General features: G+C 43.2%; 1 long non-coding RNA gene across 1 annotated transcript; it reads left to right on the forward strand.

Annotated features, from left to right (window-relative positions):
* The first annotated feature begins 1,078 nt into the window (after window positions 1-1,078).
* On the forward strand, window positions 1,079-21,802 carry LOC138112965 (uncharacterized). The gene is made up of 3 exons (XR_011151942.1): window positions 1,079-1,284; window positions 10,016-10,132; window positions 16,733-21,802. It is a non-coding gene; the product is annotated as an uncharacterized lncRNA (long non-coding RNA).
* Window positions 21,803-21,823: the final 21 nt, after the last annotated feature.

Below are 21,823 nucleotides of genomic sequence, written 5' to 3' on the forward strand. Positions count from 1 at the left end.
AAGTTGTCTATTTTCTGGAAAATATATTAAAATTGCCAGTTTTGGCCCTGGGATTGGACTGTAATACAGAAGGTTTTGAGATAATTCAGGAGTAAAAATACAAAACAGCTTGACACAGACTAATAGAAGAAGGGAAATAAAAAGGCTATCTTAAATTCTGGTGGCAAGCCAACATGAGTATTTAGAAATTAAATCCTAAATCTGATTTGTGGACTAGCAGCAGCTTGTGATGAGTACTGCAGGGGGCAAGGGGCAGCTTCGAGGTCTATGTGTGTCCTGGCTCTGCAGAGCATTGCAGGTGCTGTCCTCGGGCCGGCTCTGCTGGCACCATCAGCAGTACCAGCTGGGCAGGGAGCTCGTGTGGGACTGCTCTGCCCTCTTCCCCCCAAACCTCCCAAAGGATGGATTGGATGAGTGGCAGGAAAAATAAAAAAGCTGATGGCTGTGGAAGGATTAAGATTGTCTGTTGATGCCATTTGGCCATACAGCTACAGCCCTGCTATCGAAGAAGCTGAGGCCCTGGACACTGACTCTACCTCTCCCCAGGGCTTGCAGCCACTCAGGTCCCAGAGACTCCCCTGCATTTGAGGAGGATGAGGATCTTAGGCCTTGCAAAACCAGCCAGCAAAAGAATTTAGAGCGCCCCTAAAATGTATCATGAACCCATCTACAGCTGGTTGTTGGATGCAAGTATGGAGAAGGAACCTAACTCATTCCATGGGAGACACAGGCCACAGCAGACACAGGGCTGTAAAGGCATGTCGCTCCTGTCCCGGAGAAGGGACGGCGCCTCTGAGGGCCTGGCACACCTGTGTGCCGTCAGGTCTTGGCTGCGAGGTTCCCTGAATCCCCATTACGTGCTTACTTTCACTTTCACTTTCACTGCTAATTGGCACTTTTTAGCCATTTTTGCATGTGGAGCGTGTTAACACAGGATAGGGTTATTATCAAATTAATTAGGAGCTCCCTCCAATTATTCCTGCTGTGCCTGCCGGGCTGTCCCCGCTCCCCCCGACGGGCTGATTGGCTACCATAGACCCTCTGGCTGTGAACGCCTGAGCGATGCCACGGGCTCATTACGGCGCTGCTCCCGCCCCATTCCCGGCGCTGCCGCTGCTGCCAGGTTGGCTCCCTGGTGCCCGCCAAGCGCCGGGACCCAGCGAGCTCTGGAGCCTGACTGGAGCCGAGGTGCTGCTCCAAGAGGTGAGGGTAGCTGCCCCGCTCGGCCCCAGCGAGCTCAGGGATGGCTCCCTGAGCCAGTGGGCGACCCTTCTCCTTGCACAGGTAAGCACGGGGCCTTCAGGGCGGTCAGGCAGGGGACGGCTGGAGCGGAGAGGTTTATCCCAGCACCTGCCTCGCCTCCAGCGAGGGTGAAGCTGCAGTACCTGCTGTTGGAAATAGCTGAGGCTCTCAGGCGGGGGACGGGGATTTATATACTGAAACTTGCAACATACAAAACCACAAAAGCAGCTGAAGCCAACCAGCATGTGGACATTTGCTTAATTGAGAAATAAGCACATAGTTGTGGGTCAGTGACTATACAGCTGATTGGCTGAGGCTATTTTATTTTGGAATAATTTACAGTTGTTAAATGGATTTGGAAAAGCCTTAATAGTGGTTATTAAACTATTGACTTAGCCTGACGTGTTCAGTGTAGTAATCCGTGTTTGTGTTTGTGGCTGTGACGAGGCTGCTGGAGCTGGGAAAGGTGCTGGAGCGCTGTCAGCCCAGGCAGGGAGCTGTGGGGCCGTGGCCGCAGGGGCGGGCGGGCAGGCAGGGCTCCTCCTGAGCGGACATCAGCAAAGCTCTTCGGATTTTATCTGGGTCAGAAGCAACGCTTTGCTTCCCCATAGTTACAAATTCATTATGTGCATCTCCATCATCATCTATTGAAACTAATTTAATGTCAAAAAACCCTCCTGTACAAAGAGTGGCTTTTTTTTGCACCTGTGCAGAATCAGACTCGTTTTAAACTCGTCTGTGCAATGAATAACTTCAAGTGCAGCACTTGTCGAGTTTGCCCTTCTGGCCAGCAGTTCAAACTGTTCACATTCATTTATACCACGGAGCAGGATACATTTGCTAGGGACTACAGAGCACATGTTTTACGATGCGTGGAAGAAATCCTTCCAAATGAACTAAATGTCTCTCCTACTCATCATGTCTCCTGTCCACAGGTGATTTACAGAGCAATTCTTATTTTCTTTTTATTGTTTTCTTTTGTATGATGGTTAAAAAGGCAGTGCATAGATACTTAAAAGATAAATTCCCTTTTCTTGCTTTGTTTAACCCCTAAAATGCGCACAGTACTAAATGCTGGTTTTGCCTGAAACACTGTTCTGTGGTCTGGCAGCTGTGTGTTAGTGTGGAAGCTTTGCTAGGAGGAATGGAGCTCTTAAATATTTTACAAAAAGCTTTTTTTTTCCCCAAAATGACACTTGATGAGCAAACTCCAGTAGACATCATCCAGGAAGAAGGAATGCTAAGCAGTCAGATTAAAAACAAAACCAAAAAGTTTCCCCTCCAGATTTTGACTCTCCCATCTCAGACAATATTATTGTTTCATTAGTTACCCAGTTAGCCAGAATCCCTTCTGGGAGAGACAGGACCTACATTTCAAAAGAAAAACAAACAAATGAACCATCCTGTAAAAGCTCTTAAATATCCCTGTTAGTTTTCAAAGAAAAATATAATTCAAGACTTCTTTAAAATATGATGCAAGGGTGGGGGAGGTCAGAGGCTCTGAGGGCACCTTTGGAGGTCACCTTAGAGGGCTGCTGTCTGCAGCCAATGGCTGCGATGTTTTTATTAACTCCCCACCCTCTTTTTAGTTCTCCACTTTGGAAACACACCTTCAGTGTGAATATCTCACTAGACTGAAAGGGGATTTTGAGGTTCCAGGGGAGAAGAAAAGCCCCACCTATTCAGCAGCAAGTGCAGAAATGGTGTGAGGCCTGTTGCAAGGAGCCCTGGTGTGAGGTGCAACCATCTCTCCAGTTTGGGCAAACCCTGACCTACAATGGGAAATTCCCCATTGAGGCCCCTTGCCAGCCAGGACTCCTACACCAGCCCAGATGCCTAGCACACTGGTGGATGTGCCAGCGATTGTGTTATTGCTTTTCCAACCATTTCACAGGCCTACGGTCAGATGAAAAGGCTCCTTTTCTGGCAGCATTCCCAAGTTTTTTTTGTGTGCTTAGCTATGCAAAACCAGGTAACAGCAGTGACAAAGCTGGGCACGTCTCTGTCTGGCCATTGCACTCAAGCATCAGTGTCTTGATATGCCCTGGTGATGCAGGAGTTCACCTGCAATTTGCAGCCAGGTGAGAGCTGTTTTTTTAAAATACTTATTATAAATTTTTATTTACTAATTATTTTTTAAATATATCTGGACATACTTTCTTCCTTTTGCCTTTTTAACAATGGTCATTAGTATTTCTACTTTAGAAAGACCATGCTTTCATTCCAATTATTTTACTGTTGTTTTCTAGTCTTAGAGTTGAGAGATATTCCTGTACTATATATGTAGTGAATGAGTACACTCAATAGATATTTATGCAGTATTTCAAAAGAGAGTTGCTGCTTTTCCCCACATACTTATCTATCCAATAGGAAAGAATAGCTTGAGAGTTTTCTATCATGAAATGAAAAGCACACAAAAATCTGGGGGGTCCACATATTTCAGAACTGTGTGATGTCACTGTATTTACCTCCAAGTGCTCTGTGAAGTATCCCATGTGAGGGCACTAACCTAGATAGTTTACGCAAGACCGTAGAAATTCAATTCCAGAAATGAACGTTCGTATCTCTAGGAACAGCTGGAGAGGCTCAGGTCTACTCATCCTGCTCAGAATGGACACGAGGCATTTGGATTAGATGCAGATGGAGCGGGGATTTCGTTAATGACAGAAAGAGAGGCAAACATGTTGAGACATAAGTGCCTGAATACAAACACAGAATATCTGTGTACGTATTTCTGACTTTAAACTAGGAACACCATAAATATGCTATCATGCAAGAGGAAAAGCATATGTAAACGTAACAATATCCCATTACCTCTCCAGCAAAGAAGAATTTTCATCACCCATTCATATCCCATTGAATCAGCACAAAGATTCACTGCTGGCTGTTAATTATCCTCCACAAAGACCTGGCTATTGTGTTCAATTTTAGTAAAGGCGCAGTTGTTTTTGTAGTGTACATAGAGAGGATGGTACCTGAGGGAGCAGGTAGGAAAGAAATATGCTTGTGTAGAATTTTAACTAGGAGAGTTCTGTTGCACTGAAGGGATTCATAGGGTGGGATTTTGATATGTGCTTCAGGAAATTAAGCTTTTTCAAGACAAAAAACCTTGCTGTGGCTCTCTGCATATGTGATACCACTCAGTGTTTGAAAGACATCAGCCACTTAAAAATAGCTTGCTGTTACTTAAAAGAATTTCTAAGACTACTTTGACTGAAGGGTAGACAGGAGGAACCGGTCTGTTTTTCTCTGAAGTCTCTGACCCTCCAGTCACATCAAGGAAGGTGTATGCAAGAGTTCACAAGGCCCATTCATCTCCCTGGGGTTTTTGAGGGGCACTTGGAGGCTGCCAGCCAAAGGCAGCAATTCACTTCCTCCATACCAGCATGGTGGACCTTACTGGGACCTTACACAGGAGCTTTCCTGGCAGGATCCAGTGCAATGTCACAGTAGGAGAGTGCCAGCTGGAACCGTGCTTGGGCTGGGTGGGATGCTGGGGTCACCAGGATTCATGGGAATTCAGGAAAAGAAGAGCTGGGAACAATGGCAAGTTACCCCAGGGAGCCATGTATTTTCTGCACTGAATGGTTGCAAACACTGCAGTCGCTTGGCATTTTAGAGGCTTCAGGAAAGATCCACTGAAGGTGTTATTTTAGAGGGTGAGTTCTTTCCCATGTGCCTTCCACTATGTGAATGTCAGGCAGGAGGAGGCAAAGCCTTGAGACACTTGGGTTGCTGAAGTCACTGCTGTTGGTATGAAGCAGGTAGGTGGCTCTAGGCTCACGTGGAAGAACTAGCCTCACTCAGAGGCAGCACAGCAGCGGCAATGAAGTCAGCCTCGTTCCCTGTTTCTCATTTCTACTTGATGCCTCTCTTCTCCTTGGTTGTGCAAGGATAAGTACAGAGCTCACAGGGAGGTTGTTTGTTCCAAGTGTGCAAGTTGAAAGGACAGGAGAAAGCATGTAGCTTTGGGTGGAAATATTGATAAAAATAAGAAAACAAAATAAACAAAGCTGAAGGAAGAGAATTAGAACTTCTCTAAATACCAAGAATAGCTAGGGATGCAGGGAACACAAAGATGATACCGGGTCAGGAAAGTGAAGCAAGAACTTTGGGGTGGGATGTAAGAAACCACAAGACGTGATAGGATGATCACTGTTGGTCACTGGGACACTGGCCATGGCACAGCCCTGTTGAGGTGCCTGTCCGTGCCACGCTGCTTGGATGTGACTGTGGTAGTCCTGCTGCTGCCTGCTTGACTAGACTCCAGCAGAATGGGACAATTTCCTTTGCAGTCCCTAGTGGTTAATCCAGTATAGCAGCTAAGAAATCAGCACCAAAAGGCAGAGTTCACTTAGGAGATACTTGGATCCTTGCCTTGCATTGCAAAGGAAAGACCTGCATAGGCTACCCCCAGAATCCCACGCTTTGTCTGATTCTAGAAATGAAATAGATTGATTATATCTTCTGCTTATCTGTCAGCACTGTGTTCAGCATTAAATCCTATCCAGCTTGGAGCAGCTACTTTTCTTTGCACCACTGAAATGGGAAGATTAGTATTGGTTCATGCTCAGAAACTTACTACTCAGAGCAGCTAGAAACAGATCATTAATGAAGTGCGGTATGTTGTTTCCTTTGCTTCTTTTAAGTTCTTTGAGACCAAGGTGGGAGATGCCCAGTGGCATACGGCCTACAAGAGCTGTAGAGTGTCTCTCCTATTATGAGACCTGATATTGAAACTTGATGTTTGCTGCTCAAATGATGCCTGTGAACAAGCAGGATTCCAATGCATTTCTACTATTCACAGCTTGGGAAGTGTTGCAAGACCATTTTGTCTGTATGTCTTCTTGTTACCAGAATTATTTTTTTGCATTTTGGTATACCCCTGGGTTAGAAGGGAAGACCATAAATATTTTGGGGATTTTAATAGAGTTACTACAAACTGTGTAGTATCCTAATAGCTGCTTGCAAAGTTCCTGTTTATTTAGGAGAGACGTGTATCACATCTGTATAATTTTTAATGTTTAATATTAAAACATCTTGAGAGGATTTAAAATATTTTTTCCTCCATTGCTTTTTTGTGATGAGTGAGAAAATAGTTTTGATGCCCCTTCTGCCTCTGATTTTCTTGACCCCCAGCTATTGTCCTGCAGCTGGAACAGATGCACACTGTACCTCCCAACCAGCAGCACGAGGGGAAAATAGCCCTCAGCAGAATTCTGTGGGAGACATGCTGTGCTCCATGTGTAAAGCTGGAGGATCAAAGCTATAAACTAGGAGTATGTGGGGTTTTCTTTCAGTTCCTGCAGGGGGGTAAGACTTGCCTTAACTAGATTTACCTTTTAGGAATGCAAAGTCAGCATGGAAGATTGCTGGGTCTTCTGGCTTCCTCAATGTTTGGACTACTTCTATCAGCATTATAATAAAAGGATACCAAAGTTAATGTGCAAAATGTTGCAAGAGAAATGATCAGCTGGCCAGCATCTAAGGGATGTATTTGTAGTCACGTCCCAGGAGTTCAAGTGTGATCAAGTTCAGGTGTTCAGGTGGAGCAACAGAGCGGGCAGACTGGCATGCTCTGACCTGAGGAGTGGGGACAGTTTGCTTTGCCTCCTCCACTCCATGTTTTTCCCTTCATTCAACCAAGCAGCCTGACCACCCAGTGCTGCAGCATTTCAGTGCTATTTTGCATCAGATGCACACAACCCAAAGCATGGGCTTTTCTAGTATATCAGTTGCATCTTCTTATTATGACTATCCTAATCTATTTCTAAATGTGCTAATTCCAGTAAATGGCTGTCATTTTCTTATGGCTCAATTTGTACCATGGTTAAACACTACGCAACAAAGGAAGGGTCCATTTGCTTGTGTAGCCTTCAGTTTTGGCCTGAATACTGTCTTATGTAGAGTTAGTCTTTATGTACAAGGTAAAGAAACACCAAGGTAAACATTGACTGAAAGTCTGAAAGCTGTTGGAGATGAGCTGGGATCTCTGAATGTTCAAGGAATTGTGTATCAAAATCCAGAATACCTTATTAGAGTGGTGTTTGTGATCTTGCTGTTCACACTTCATGTAGCAGCAGCAGCGAAGTTGCTCAAGGTCAGGGTTTCCTGATGGATGCTGTGCCTTAATGGGATTCAGGGCAGCACTGCTGGATGGGAGCAAATGAGTTCAGCTTGGATCACCAGCTTTGGGCCCCCATAGCAAGGCCTCGATCAGCCCAAAACCCCCATCAAGGACACACCTGAAGAGAGAGAAGTCTAAGCAGTGCTGGCACACAAGGTAGGTGACTGCAACTTTGGGTTGGTTTGTGCTACATAACAGAGCTCATTTGGGACTTCAGCATGGAAATAAATGTATGTCAACTACACAGGTGATGGATGGAGTGAGTAATCTCACAAGATATGTGAGAAAAACACAGAGATGAGATCAGCCACAGGGGAAGTAGATGAGAGGTTGGGTAAAAGTGAAAAATAAACAAAGAGAGGGAGAGTTATTCCTCCTTTTTTAGAATCATAGAATTATTAGGTTGAAAAAGTTCTTTAAGATCATCAAGTCCAGCCACTGACCCACTGCTGCCAAGTATACCACTAAACCATGTCCCTAAGCATCACATCTATATGGCTTTTAAATCCCTCCAGGGAGGGTGCCCCCACCACTTCTCTGGGCAGCCTATTTCAATGCTTGATAACCCTTTCAGTGAAGAGATTTTTTCCTAATGTCCAATCTGAACCTGCCCTGGTGCAACTTCAAGCTGTTTCCTCTTGTTCTATTACTTGTTACTTGGGAGAAGAGGCTGAATCCCACTCAGCTACTCTCTCCTTTCTGGTTAGTGCAGTCACGAGGTCCTCTTTGAGCCTCCTTTTTTCCAGGCTAAACACTCCCAGCTCCCTCGAGCTGCTCCTCATAGGACATACTCTCTAGACCCTTCAGCATCTTCATTGCCTTTTTTTGGACACGCTCCAGCACTTCAATGTCTTTCTTGTAGTGAGGGGCCCAAGACTGAACACAGACTTTGAGATGTGGTCAGTGTCAAGTACAAGGGGACAATCACTGCCCTGGTCCTGCTGGGCACAGTGTTGGGGACTAAAACAACTACCCAGTGTAAGCACTGAATCAGAAACATTTTCTTCTTCTTTGTGTGAAGGAATCTAAAATGTTTTCTGGAGTAAGAACTGCCCCTAAAATGCAAGTCTGCTTCCTGGGATGGAAAAAGGAAGCATATTCAGCAAGAAAGGGGTTGAAAGGTAGGAGGAGGAACTTTATCCTTCTCCTACTCATCCGTTACCTTTTCCTAGGAACTACATTTCCTGATTAAAGGATATGTTACGTAAACCATGCAAATTGGTTTTTTTTAATATCATGATTGCACTTCAAATGTAAAAACATATGGCTCTTTCTGGGCTTCTATGAGTGAGTGTGTGTGCCTAAGGCATGTGCTGCTGCCTTGCCCATGGCTTGCAGGGCTGGCATTGCAGGAGCAGCCACAGAGCAACAGGACAGAACAGCCAGGGGCCAAGGGAGCACTGGGTGCCTGGGACTGGAGCCCTGGGAGAGGAGCTGACAATTTTCTGTGTGATAGAGACCAAATGTTGAGACAGACCATTTTTGTAATGGCCAGATAAGATGGCAGCGGGAGCAGCAACTGTGAAACAGCTGGTGCCTCTTGACAAGAGAATGTTGCATCTTTGTTTTGGTTACTTTTAATATCTTCCTGTTATTAACAAGGATCCTGCTGAATGCCCCATCCTAGATGCGGACAGGCTGCTGGAGCGAGGCGTGCCTGCGTGGTCCGTCACGCAGCCGGCAGAGTGGGAATGCCTCAGCACCCCTGGGAGCCTGGGTGTATCTCGTATGCCAACCAGGGAAAGTGAAGGGAAGGTCTGTATGGCCACCAGGTCAGCCTGTGGGGGCATTTTGATTTAATCACGTCTCATATATGGCCAGGGGTATTGCATTTTTCAGATTTGCTTTTTCCAACTGTTTTAGATACCTCATGTGGGGAAAGTGGTATCTTTTAAAGAATGCATTCTATGTTTGGTAGTGAGTGATTCAAGGCATGAATGTGTCTGAAGGAGAAAGGCTTTTCAAGTAGCATGTTGCTGGTCAAAGGTTTCTCCACAAATTCTGCTGGGCTGTGCCTCTGAGTTGTGCTGCCCTCACACCAGCCTGAGCCTTGAGGAATCAATTTGGGAACTGCTTGAGACTCTGCATTATATTCTTCAATGGTCTCTTCCTACTCCAAAAAAAAAATACAGGTAAATGTCAGAGAGAATTAACAGCTTAGATGGGTGAGTGGCAAGGCTTGAAAACCATACAGAAATGACTGAGAGAGGAGCACTGTCCCACAAGGAAACAGCTACTAATGTTGCAGAGGTGGTGGGCTTGGAAAAATTAGTTTTGGTGTTTCATTAAGTACAGGACAACCTTAAATAAAAAGGTGGAAAACCAGATCTAATTTATCTTCAGCCAGTACCTTGACAGTAGAACTAACTGAAAAAATGTTGGGAATGGCCTCTATTAACATCCAGGCTGAAAATCTCAAGTTGGCTCTAATGCCATGGGGCTGTAAAGAGGCACTTCATACACACAAGCATGTGCAAAGTGGTCCAAAGCAGAGAGCGTGGTCCAGGCAGCAGCAGGATCTCTGGGGGCTTTGCAGGATTTCAGGCTCAGGCTTTGAGGCACCCAAGAAGACACTGAGATGCTGCTGAATTCAGAGCCTCTCTCACCATTAACGCCTCAAGTTGTTCTCCTTCTGCGTAACTACAGGTGCATGGTACAGGCAGAACCTGGGCTGGTTGAACTTGGAAGCTGTGTTTGCAGCTGGTCTGCTATGACCAGGAATGCCAAGCGATGCTGTGTGGCAGCACTTTGCAAACTGTGAAGGTATGTGGAAAATCTACAAGAGGAAGGAAAAATGTTTTCCAAAGAACAGAATGGAGCACTAGTCAAATTAGATTCTTAGTCAGAAGAGAGGACAAGGGAGAATGTTGATCCATTCTTCTTTGAGATAGAAAGATGGTGAAATGGAGGATGGACTGGGATTTAAAAAAATGGGAATTTATTTCTTGGTTTTGCTGTGAGACTTCACATGTAACCTCTGGCAAGGCTCTTGATGCTCTTGCACATCTCACCCATGTCTGTGAAATGGGGATAATCTCTTCCACGATCAAAAAAGATTTTATGAAAAGAACATCCTCAATGGTTTGAGTCCTCAAGCAGAGAGGTAGAGTGGTATCAGAGGGAGTTCTCTGATTTCTTTCTATTATGGGCACCGCTGAGTTAGATTAGAAACAAGGCAGGATTTCAAACAGTTTTGGAGTTGAACAGTGTTGGTATCCAACAAAGTGCAAATGTTTTTTATTGATAGATAAGGATATTTTGTTTCTCACAGTGTAAACACAAAAATATTTGTCTTTGTAGATTAGCTGCAGCAATGAAATTACTTTGTGTAGTCACTAGTTGGGAGTTCTCAGACTTGGTTAATACACCCTAAATGGTCTGGCACAGGTTGGAATGGGGAGTTGAATTAAACACAAGATACTGGGCAGGGTGAGGCTTTTTCACTTAGGATACAGCCACTTCTGTTCTCTGTGAAGTCTCTGCTTATAACCCTCGTACTGATGACCACGTAGCAACTGTGGACAAATGGTGGACAACCCAATGAGGAAATGGGAGAAAGGACCATCAGCTCACTGACACGTTGGTTGCCACTCATTTTTGATGAGAGTGGCTGCCTCTCCGCCCCGAAACCCTTAACATACTTTAATTCCTATTGATTTCTATTTGATAAAAGTGGTATCTAACTCACAGTTTAACTGAAGCCAAAATTTGAGGTCCTTTATTCTGACTTCGACCAATAAGTTTCTTCTCCCCATGGAAAGCTTGGGGGCAGATTACAAAGTTTCACAGATAATTTGTAAACCCCTAAAACTTGTTGTGGGTTTTTGGTTTTGTTCTATTTTTTTTTCCTGTGGCCTTTAGATATCTGCTTCCCAGCCTGCCTCCTCCATTGCCTGAAAATCACGGGAATAAGGAAATGTTTGCTGACTTCCAAATGTGAATTACAACAGAACTGCGAGGGTCTGGGTCCCAGAATCTCAGAAATCAAGTGTGTGTTTAGCTTTGAGTTTCTGCAGAATCCTACTGCTCTGGGGCCTTGACTCTTTAGGGAACAGTAAATAAGAAAAAGGCAGCTCTCTCCCTCTGGACTAGAAATAACTTGCAGATTTAATTGACTTATTTTATTATAGGCGTTTATGTTGAATGTCGTACTATAGAAATGGTGTAATCAGTCCTGGAAACAAAATGGCTCCAATGATGAACTTGAGTGTCATGTAAACAATGAGTACTGCCAACTTCCTGAGGTTTTATAAAACTGTTTCCCTTTGACTGTTAAAATCAGAGTCAACTTGTTAAATATTTACTTATTTAAAAAACATGCTTAACTTCTTCCCTATATCCTTAAGTAATGAATGACAAAGCACAAAAAGAAGGCTACTCACCTAGTTTATTTTAGATTAGAAAAAACAGGGAATGGCAGGTATACCGTACTGAATAGAATGGGTATTTATATTCCCATAAAATTGCAAAAGGTAGCTAGTTTAGATGACTGTAAGAGTTTAGAGTAGTTAAGAGTTTGGAAGACTTTATTGCTCCAAGCCTTGGAGATTCTTATTGCCTTGCTAGGTCATTATTATTCTCTTAGCAACAAAAGCTTAAAAAAAAGTTCATTAAAAATCTCAGGATAAGATCACAAACATGTAGCAGCAAGAGTAACTATGCTACACACTTACCTTTTGTCACCCTGTGACAAGAATGGGCACCTCTGTTTTTCTGGAGTTAATCTTTTTGGGGAGAAGAGGGGAATAGCAGAATTTGGCTGCTGAATCCTTTAATTATCTTTCCTTTGTGTGGGGTATGAAGGACAGTGAATCAGAGCACTGCTAGATGTGGCCACAGGCATCCAAGGCAGCCTAGGTGCACTGATTACTTCAGCACCTACAAGTGAGATTGCTGAGCTGGAGAGACAAATTTCCCTGTTACACAGTATAGAATAGAAAGTTCCTGGACTGTATTTTTAGAGAGGTAAGCATGCTTAGCCAAGGAGGGTCTGACATATACAGTGCAGAAGAGAGAGATAGATGAAAGCTGAGTTACTGTGACTAGAACATAAAATGTCAGGCAGTCATCTAGAGGGGATTGTGAATGTTGGGAGTGCCAGAGCTTGCCACTAGATGTGTTGCTGACAGGTGATGAACACACAACCCTGGGGTGAAGTAAACAAACCTTGTCAAACACTCCCAAGCTATGAAGAGGGAGAAATGTGACTAAGACAAGCACTGTAGTGGCTAAGGGGTATCTTGAAGATTGTGTGTCCATTGATACACAGTGCAGCACTGGGCTTGGACCTCTCTGAGTTTCCTTTTAGGATTTAGGTGCCAGAGAGTTGTGACACTGGCAGGAGTGTCTCTGGCAGACCAGCAGAGCCGAGGGCCCTACACTGCACTGACAAGGGTGAGCAATGCCAAGAACCCTGACTTAACTTCCTTCAGCTGTGTCTTCTGCATGGTTACCACAGCTGTATTACAGAGCAACCAGGAACATTAAGAGGCTCAAGATGTGTGCCCCTCACCAAACTTTTAAGAATGGTTAGACCCATGGACAGATCAGAAAGCGGGATGAGAGGCTTTTCACCAGCACTGGTTCCTGCTACCTTAAGATCAAACTCCAGGCTGCCAGGGCATGAATTTTATCTCTAGTCTGCTGTGAACCGGAAGATGCTGTTTTCTCTTTGTCTAGTGTGCTGCATATGTAGATTCTTGTGAGGGTATCCCATGGGGTCCTTAAGAACAAAATCTGGTCCTTTCTTTCATGCTGGGTTTCAGCTCATCAGGTTTGAGAAATCTGGGGGGGAAAAAAAACCAGTCTTTTTTTCCCCCAAAGTTAAAGGGCAAAAGTGGACTATGCCGTCATCAAAGCTGGATAGCGATGGATTAGAAATCCAGCACGGACCTGTGAGGGGCAGATCTGATGGGGCTTGGTTTCCCTTCGGCAAATCTTGTTTGGATTCTCCTAGGTCTGTACAGCTGGAAGCTCTGACTGCAGCTTTTCCTGTGGGTGGGTATTCATAACATCTTTTCATCTTCACAGCTTTCTTGGTGTTTAATAAGGGTTTAACTCAAACTTCGGTGGGTCCCCTTTTACTTAGCAGCTTGTTCTTATGAAATGTATAGGAATGTAGCATTTTCAGCCTTTTATTGTTCTGTCAGATGTGGTTAAAATTGGCTACTGTTTGTTCTTGTTCCTTCTCTCTTGCACAACATGCAAGTGTGTACCTGCACCTATGTGTGCACACACGTGTGTGCACACACAGAGATTTATTATACGTATGAAGAGATAACGATCTCAAGCCCCTCTTAATTTCTGTAGGAATCCAGGCTAGGGAAAAAAGTATTGCAATGCTCCTTCTTTGGGAGAGGAAAAGGAGAATGAACTAATTCTGTTTTTTTATGCAGCAGACAGAATACTCAATTACCACTTTGCTTAAACATAAGGTGTGTTGCTGAAAATCTGGCACTACTATTAAAAAGTAAAAGATGTAGTGGGCTCTGTGTCCTGGAATTGCAGTCATGCTTGTGCACGGCATGCACACTTTGCCTCCGGTGCCAGAGTGGTCCTGCTGAGACTGGAGGAATGCACAGGGAACGCAGGCTTGCCACGGCATCCCATCTTCATTATGTCTTTTGGAGCTCTGCCACAGAAAAGAAGGAATTTTATCCTTCATTTGTAAGTAATTAAGATGATAGTGGAGTTTGAATTTTCCAACTTTGTGAAAACAAACTAATAGCAATGATCCACTTCAATAACTCAAATATTAATTGACACAAGAGAGAGAAACAATACATTAAAAAATAATTAACTTTTGTTAATTAATTTTTAGGAATAGGAAGGACACCTGCAGCACGTGCAGATATTTTCAAGTGTCATTAGACTGGGAAGGTTGTGCAGTAATTTGGAAACTGAAACAGGTCAAAAGGACCAGGAATGATCTGCAGCATCGTTTGAGAAGTAAAGTATATGATTGCTAGTGAGCTGCAATAAAGGTGATGAAGATGTGCATTTTTTAAGGATGTTTATAGAAGCCAGAGGTTAATTAGCAGTTAAAAAGCATCCACTGGTGTTTTAAGTCAGCACCATGAGTGTGTTAATTATCATTTTCAGCCTCAAATGTGCCTCTTTCAGACTTAAGCTGAAACAGATTGATGATTCTTTAACTGAGGCATTTCTTAGATAAATTTTAATTAGTAACTTCCCCCCTCCCCCTAAACAATTTTCTTTTATGACCAGAACTGGAATTTCGTATCTCACTTGGCTTTCTCTTCCTTGGTATTTGTGATGAAGTTTGAGTATTACCTGTGGTAATGCAAGATGGTAAGAGCTAAGGGGAATGCCTCTGTTACCAAGGTCTTGTCCAAATTTTATATTTTGACTTTGCAGAAATGTAGACACAGAAAAATGTGAAATAAACCCTAGACCTTTCCACCTCTTTCCAAGTTAGTGAGTAGAAAGGCACAAACCTAGTTTGTTCTGTGCCTCTTAACGGTTTTGTCTACTCTAATAAAATGATCCTGCTAGGAAAGACCACAGAAGTTTTATATGCCACTCTCTTCAGAAACTGGGGTTCTTCACGGGGAGAGTGGACCAGGCACTGTGGGGGCATTTAAGCCCCCAAGTCGAGATGACATGGGCTGTGTGTAATCCCCTAGCACCAATTAAAACAAAATGCTGAGAATCCCTGAGAGGTCAGGTTATTCCTTGCATCAGACACCTCTCAGGGAAGGTTCTGATGTCATACCATCTCCTGTCCAGCCCTCTTCTGTAGGCTGCTACCCACAACTCCTTTTTCAAAGATCCTGGCAGGGATGGTTTTTTTCCCCCTAAGAAAAAAAACCCTTCCTCACCTGAAGATATGTAAGAATTCAAAACTGTCATACACGTTTCCAAATGACCTTACATTCATTTGATCTCTCACTGTTCAGACCACACTGTGGCCTTCTGGCTGCTGGAACTGAGACTTGCCAGAGAAAGCACGGGATGATGTGGTTTGGACTATAGCCCCAGACTTCCTTCTCCTAGAGGGAGCCACAGAGTCCTGCTTGCTTTTGTTTCGGGAATGGGAGTTCAGACTGAGATTCATAAAAGCAAGTCACTTCTTCCCTCCAGAAGTATTTCCTTTCAGAATGTGTAACTCCTGCTATTATGTTTTCAATTTTTCAGCAAACATATGTGCATGTATATAATTTGCTAGTCTCTTTCATTTCACTGGCCTATTTTTCTATCAGTACTATTAAAAATAAAATGCCAAATTGTGAGAAAGAATTACACAAGACAAGAAATACACAAGACTTTTTTTTCCATTTGGGTGGCTTTATACTTTATGTGTCTATTTATTTACTTCCATTCCAATTTTGTGATGGGTTATGGAGGAAGATCCTTAGATGCTGTATTACTGATTCTGCAAGTCATGGTTATGCAGCCTCTTCCTCTGAACAATTTTCCTAACCTTACCTGAAGGATCTACAATTTTTCCCCCAATTATTTCTATAATTATATTTTATCTGTTGTGATGACCTTGAAGGGCAGGAATTAAGCATAAACAAACAGGATAATGATGGGGCCCAAAGGCAGTAACTTTTAGGAAGCTTGAAAAAAAGAACATTATTTCTCATTTAAGAGCAATGAAATGAAAGAATGATTAGCCTGCTACATGGCAAGTTTTCAGCTATGTACTGATCTGCTTCTTCCTGGTGCCTCTTCCCAAAGGGGAGGGAGATCAGATGACTTTGTTCCATCTTTGTAAGAAATACTGTTAATGAAAAAAATTCTTAGATGGACGATGCTGCCAGTTGAATAAAACCCGCACATATTTTACAAGGAAGATTTAACTAATATACTCTTTATTTCTTTCTTTACACAACTAAAATCAAGATAATGAAATTAATGGGAAAAAAAACCCCTTGTGCAATTACACCAAACTTTGTTCCCTGTTGTAGTGATATAGTTTAACACAAGAAAGAAAAACCAGCAGAAATAGTTTTCTCTAATGTTATTAAGAACAGAACCTGTTTACCAGTCAAATATTAGATGTCTCCAGAGAATTTGAAAATTTGCAAAATATACAAAAAATACATCACCTGGGGAGAGTTACAGCTATAACAAACAAGGAAGAATTTCTGACTAAAAAGGAACATGACTTATTTTGTCCCAATTACTCAAAAATATTCATAAGTACAATGACTAGGTTGAAAACAATGTTCCAGAGGTCTGTCCTCACATATTGGTGCATGTAGAGCTTGGACAGACTTTCTGTTGCCCCCATTCCTTGAAGATCAGTCATCTGTGTCAGTGAAGAGTCACAGCCTTTAGATTTGTGCCCAGACTGGGTTGTTAGGCTACTTACTTACAGTTTCTTCCTCTTACCAGGCAGCATGTTTCAGACCTCCAGTGAAGTGCATGAAGAGCCTGGAGCTGGCACGTTCCTGCTGTGGCTTCTGTGCTGCCCATGAGTTTGCTAGGCCTGCCTTTATCCCATCAACAGCTTCTACTGAATGGGAGCAGACCAGTGGAATCAAGTGTCTCCCCTGCTAACAGCTGGATCCAGGTACCACAGATTTCTCTTTGACCTTTCTTTAGTGGAGTTGTTTCAAGCAGAGACCAGTATTTTTAGAATTGCTTCCCCATTTAAAACAGAAAAAATGCTCTCCTAAAATCCAATTTCCCCACATATTATTTGTCTTCCATACGGTTACACTTGGATACCATCCCACTTATGCAGCGGACTATACAAATGCCTTGGTATTTCACATGCTCTCAGGTACCATCCGTGCTCCTCTAAAGGCTTGGAATCCTGGGCTACTGACAAGACACTTGACACAAAACATAGCCAAAAGCAAACTCCTGTGTTGTCCAGCAAGCTTGACACCCTGAATTAATCTTCTTGCAGCTGCTGAAGGCAGCCTTACGTCTCCTCCTCTGCTCCCACCCATGGAGCTCTGTTGTTCTCAGTGTCTAGTTTGATTCAATATACCTTGCAATATGGGAAGCAGTATTTTTGCAAGATTTGTTTTCTTACAGCGATGTCCATGAGCTATTAGGTTGGCTCAGCTTCTGGGTAGACCAAACCTACTGCTACAGCCTGCTCCCCCCCTGCAAAATTTGTGTTCTTGTAGCCACTCATGTCAGAATAGGGAGGTGCTTTCTGGAGGATGATGACACAATGCCAGCCAACAGTTTTCTCGAACCACTGCTGGTTTTATACCAGGCAAGGGCTCATTTCTCTATCTGATGAACTCAAGTCATGCAACTATTTCAACTACTATATGCTGACTCACTAAACCTCGCAGGTCAACTTCCTGTCAGTCCTGCCTGTGGCGCTATGGAAAGATGACCCAATATTCTTAAGCAAATGGACCCATACAGGATGTAGAAATTAAGAGTGCAGGACTGATAGCTACATTCTTGTTCTTGTCTGGTAAGACTTAAACAAATTGCAAATGAAGGCTGAAATTCAGAATGAAGTTGAATTCCACGAAGTTTAAGAAGTCTGATTCAATACCTTGTAATTATCTTGGGTTTTGTAGTACCATGTAGATGCTTAGCACTTAGAAAACATGGCTTTCCAGATTCTACTAAAATTTTAGACAGATTACTGAAACAGAAGAAGGTACCTCAGATTCAAAAAGATATACCTCTCCTGAATGGTTAGATTTTTTCGTGTTCTAGTTATTTTCTGAGGTATGAGATTTACAGATAATCTTGCTAGTTGTCCTTCCAGTAAAGGACAAGTTTTAAGGTAGACTGTTGAATGGAATCCCTCCTAATTCTTCAATGGCATTTCAGACCCACCCTTTCAAACTAAAGTGACCTGAGCCTGAGTTTTCCTGGCGTTACATTCTGTCACAGCAGAATGCATTCCTGTCCGTCTTGTCCCGTTGCATTCTAGGCTTCAGCATGGCAAAACCACCACTCTGCAGAGGAATGGAGTACCACAACTGTGAAAACTGAACTGGACCACATACCAACAATCCTTCAATAATGTGTTCCTTTAAAGAAGTGCAGGGTTACCAATAGAAGGGACTGCTAAAGACAGAAATAACATGCCATAGCTCCAAAGTTTCAAAGGATTATAGAGACAGAAAAGCTATTTCCAAGTATAGCAGACACTGCGCAGGATGGGAGTTGTGCTAGACAGTGCACTTCCTTCTGAATTTGTACTGCATGACACAGACACTGAGCTCCAAGACTTACACCAATGAGATACAAGTTACAATGGACAAATACAGCATTGAGCTTACAACCGAAATACAGGGTAGGTATTAAGTTTTACAGTTCTTTCCAAGTTGGATCTGATTTCATCTGTCAAAACCTTCTCTCAAGTTTCATCAGAAGCTGGTAGACATTGTTTCCTCTCCCACATTATACTGCTACTTACCCCAAAGGCTGCATCTTAGTTCTGAAACTGCTGCATTTTGGTATCTGGTAGAGGTATTCTTATTATTTATAGAGCAGTATTACTTTCTCTGTATCTACACAGCTCAAATTACAACACACCATTTTCAGCAAATTGATCGAGAATTAATTCATCCCAGGACCTGCAGTTAACCAGGAACAGCCTGGAAGCAGGAGGCAAGGGCTTAAAGAGGCAAGGCTCTTTTAGAGTAAACTGGTCCTGGTTAGTTTATTCGGATCACATCTGGATACAATACATCTGGTGGGCAATCTCAAGAAAGAGAAAACAATGGCTCCTCCAGTTGGGCATAGAGCTCAGGCTCTGGGGATACTGTCACAGTGTTAACTCTGCAAGAAAGACCAGCACCTACAGGAACTCAGGTGTCCAGTTTCGATACCAGCATCTCCCTCATGTATCCAGGATTTTTCTAGTGAGTGTCTTAATGCTACTATATCGATAAGCAGAAAACCCTACAAATAATGTCTTTTTTTTTAAACTTATTTTTCTTCTCATGTGTTCTTAATCTCCACTGGGAAGTGGTAAATAAGACACACGTGATTCCTATTATCAGCCAGTTTCTATTTAACAATTCTGAGTCTCTTTACACCTTTTTTTCATAATAGCAGATCTTTTTTTACAACTTTCTTGTAATTTATTTTGATTTTTTTGTCTACTTTTTAAATAGTCTGTTAATATTCTAGTTTAGTTCTTTATATGAATTTAGTAATACCATAACAGTGTCCCCCTTAATTTTAGATACTTGACTAGAAAAAGAGGGTCCTCCACTAGTGTCAAGCCTAATTACATCTGAGTTTTATTGCACTGAAAAACTTTAATATATAAAATCAATCCCATTATTGGTACTCAAATCTTTCTGTCTTAAAGCACTGCAGTTATGTCCCAGGCCTGCAATCAGATCCATGTAGGTAAACTACTCTATTGACAACATCCCACTTAAGTCAGACAACTCTCAACATGCACCCAGCTGTAGAAGAAAGAACAACTTTCATATTTAGATTAAGTCCTAGACAACACAATCTTCCTAAAGCAAAATGCCATTGCCATTTGGCAATACCCTGCTAAACAGCAGGTTTTTAACATCATTTTCCCCTTCACAGAATATAAACAGGAATTATTTCTCTTACACATCAGTCTTTAAAGGAACACCTCAGTTACTGAAAGTCTAAAGTAATCACTAATAGTTCTGGTTCCAGGATGACAGACTCTCATACGTTTCACTAGCAACTTCTGATATTGCCAAACAAACTGCAAGTTCTATACTAGTTGTAGAAGACTTTTTTTTTTAAAATACTACAATGGTCAGGTAATTTTGCAGTTTCATTTTTTCTTGAAATGTCCTTATGTATGTATACTGATGCATTTTTAGATCTTGTGTATATTAGCTTTCACTGGCAAAAAATTATTTCTGACACTGTTTAAAAAAACCCTGACTTCTTTTCCAAGTTACTTCTGCTTCTTATTAAAATAAAAAATACAAATGGCAAGAAAACCTTCCTCCTTCTGGCTGTGTTATCTATCTTACCAACAACTGATTCTAAAGTAGAATTACAAGTGACTATGTAAACAAATACAGACATTTAACAAACAGAAGTATTTGGCTGGGGTTTTTTTAACTACCTTGAAAAAATAAATTGTGACAAAAAGCTTTGGGATTAATTTACAATTTACTATTAAGTCACCTGAAGGTACTCTCAACATACCAGCAAAAGTAAATTGGTTAGAAATAAGACTAAACATCACACAGTAAGAACAATCTTCCACTGACAGCAAAATACTTCAATCGTCCTCCATCATAACTTCCAGATATTAAATTCACATTTTCCTGAGTGTGTTTTTTCCTGTTCTGTAATAGTGTCTAAGCTAAGCTTGGGCAGTTACTGCAAGGTCATAGTGCTGGGACTGATTAAAAAGCACTGTTTATTCTCCGCTCAGAGAGGCTGTTGAAAATCCTGACCATACTGCTGGGTTTCCAAGTTACTAACTTTGCCATGAGTTTATCTCAGGAGCCTGGAACTTCACATACTCAGCCCAGCTGTGGACATATGGACTGTGCTCACTGTATCTCCTAGGTAATCCTCAGTTCTAATTACATTAAAGATTGTAACAGGAAAGTAGGTTTGAGGGTTTTTTGGCCTCATTCACTCATTGGAACACCACACTAAAGGTAACCATGAAAAATTCATTATTCGGGAGAATTTCTAAGCTAAGGGTCAAAATCAGTGCCTCAACCTACACACTCTCCTATGACCCTGCACATGCACTCAAATGGGACGGAAGGCCAAGCCCAAATTCTTCCCCTTTACAGGAACCCTTCACAAGCTACATGGTGTAACAGAGAAACAGGCCCCACTAATAATCATTCCTGTATCATCATATACTTATGTAACGATTTAAACATATTTCCTGCCTTAGTTTAACAATCAGAGAGCTCCCAGTTTCCTTTGTGTTGCGTAACATGAGAAACAGACCAGCCTGACGTTAAGGGAAATCTTACTAATTCTCCTTAACATGATCAAAATAAAGCCTCCTGGCACAAATGCTCGATCCGTGCCAAGGTTCGGCTGCCCAGCACAGGGCAGGTACTCCCGCTGGGAAGACGTGTCGCGTTAAGATCTAACTCGCGGCATTATCCTGGACGGGTTTTGCTCTGCATTAGAGACAGCGGAGGTTTTAGGTTCCCCCGCCCGGGTCAGGCAGGTGCGAGCCCGCCACAGCGCTTACGCAACGGCGGCACGGCGGAGCGGCCCCGCTGAGGCGGGCGCTGCTCCCGGCGCTGACCCGGACGCCCCGTCCCGCAGGGGGGCGGCCAGCGGCAGTCTCCGGGCAGGGTCCGCCCGGGCGGACCGGCTCCCCTGGGTACGGCGCGCCGACATCTTAGCGCCGCAGGGACAAAACGCGGCGGCGCTGTGTCGGCCGGGCGGTGCTCGGCCGCCGCCTCGGAGCCGCGGCTGTCGCCAGCCGTGAGTGACAACCCCGGCGGGGACACTTCGAAAGATCGCAGCCCTGGCCCGGCGCCCCCCGGGCACAAGAGCGACGGGGGCGCG

This window comes from Aphelocoma coerulescens, chromosome 7 (assembly GCF_041296385.1).
Source record: "Aphelocoma coerulescens isolate FSJ_1873_10779 chromosome 7, UR_Acoe_1.0, whole genome shotgun sequence".
Lineage (NCBI taxonomy): Eukaryota > Metazoa > Chordata > Aves > Passeriformes > Corvidae > Aphelocoma > Aphelocoma coerulescens.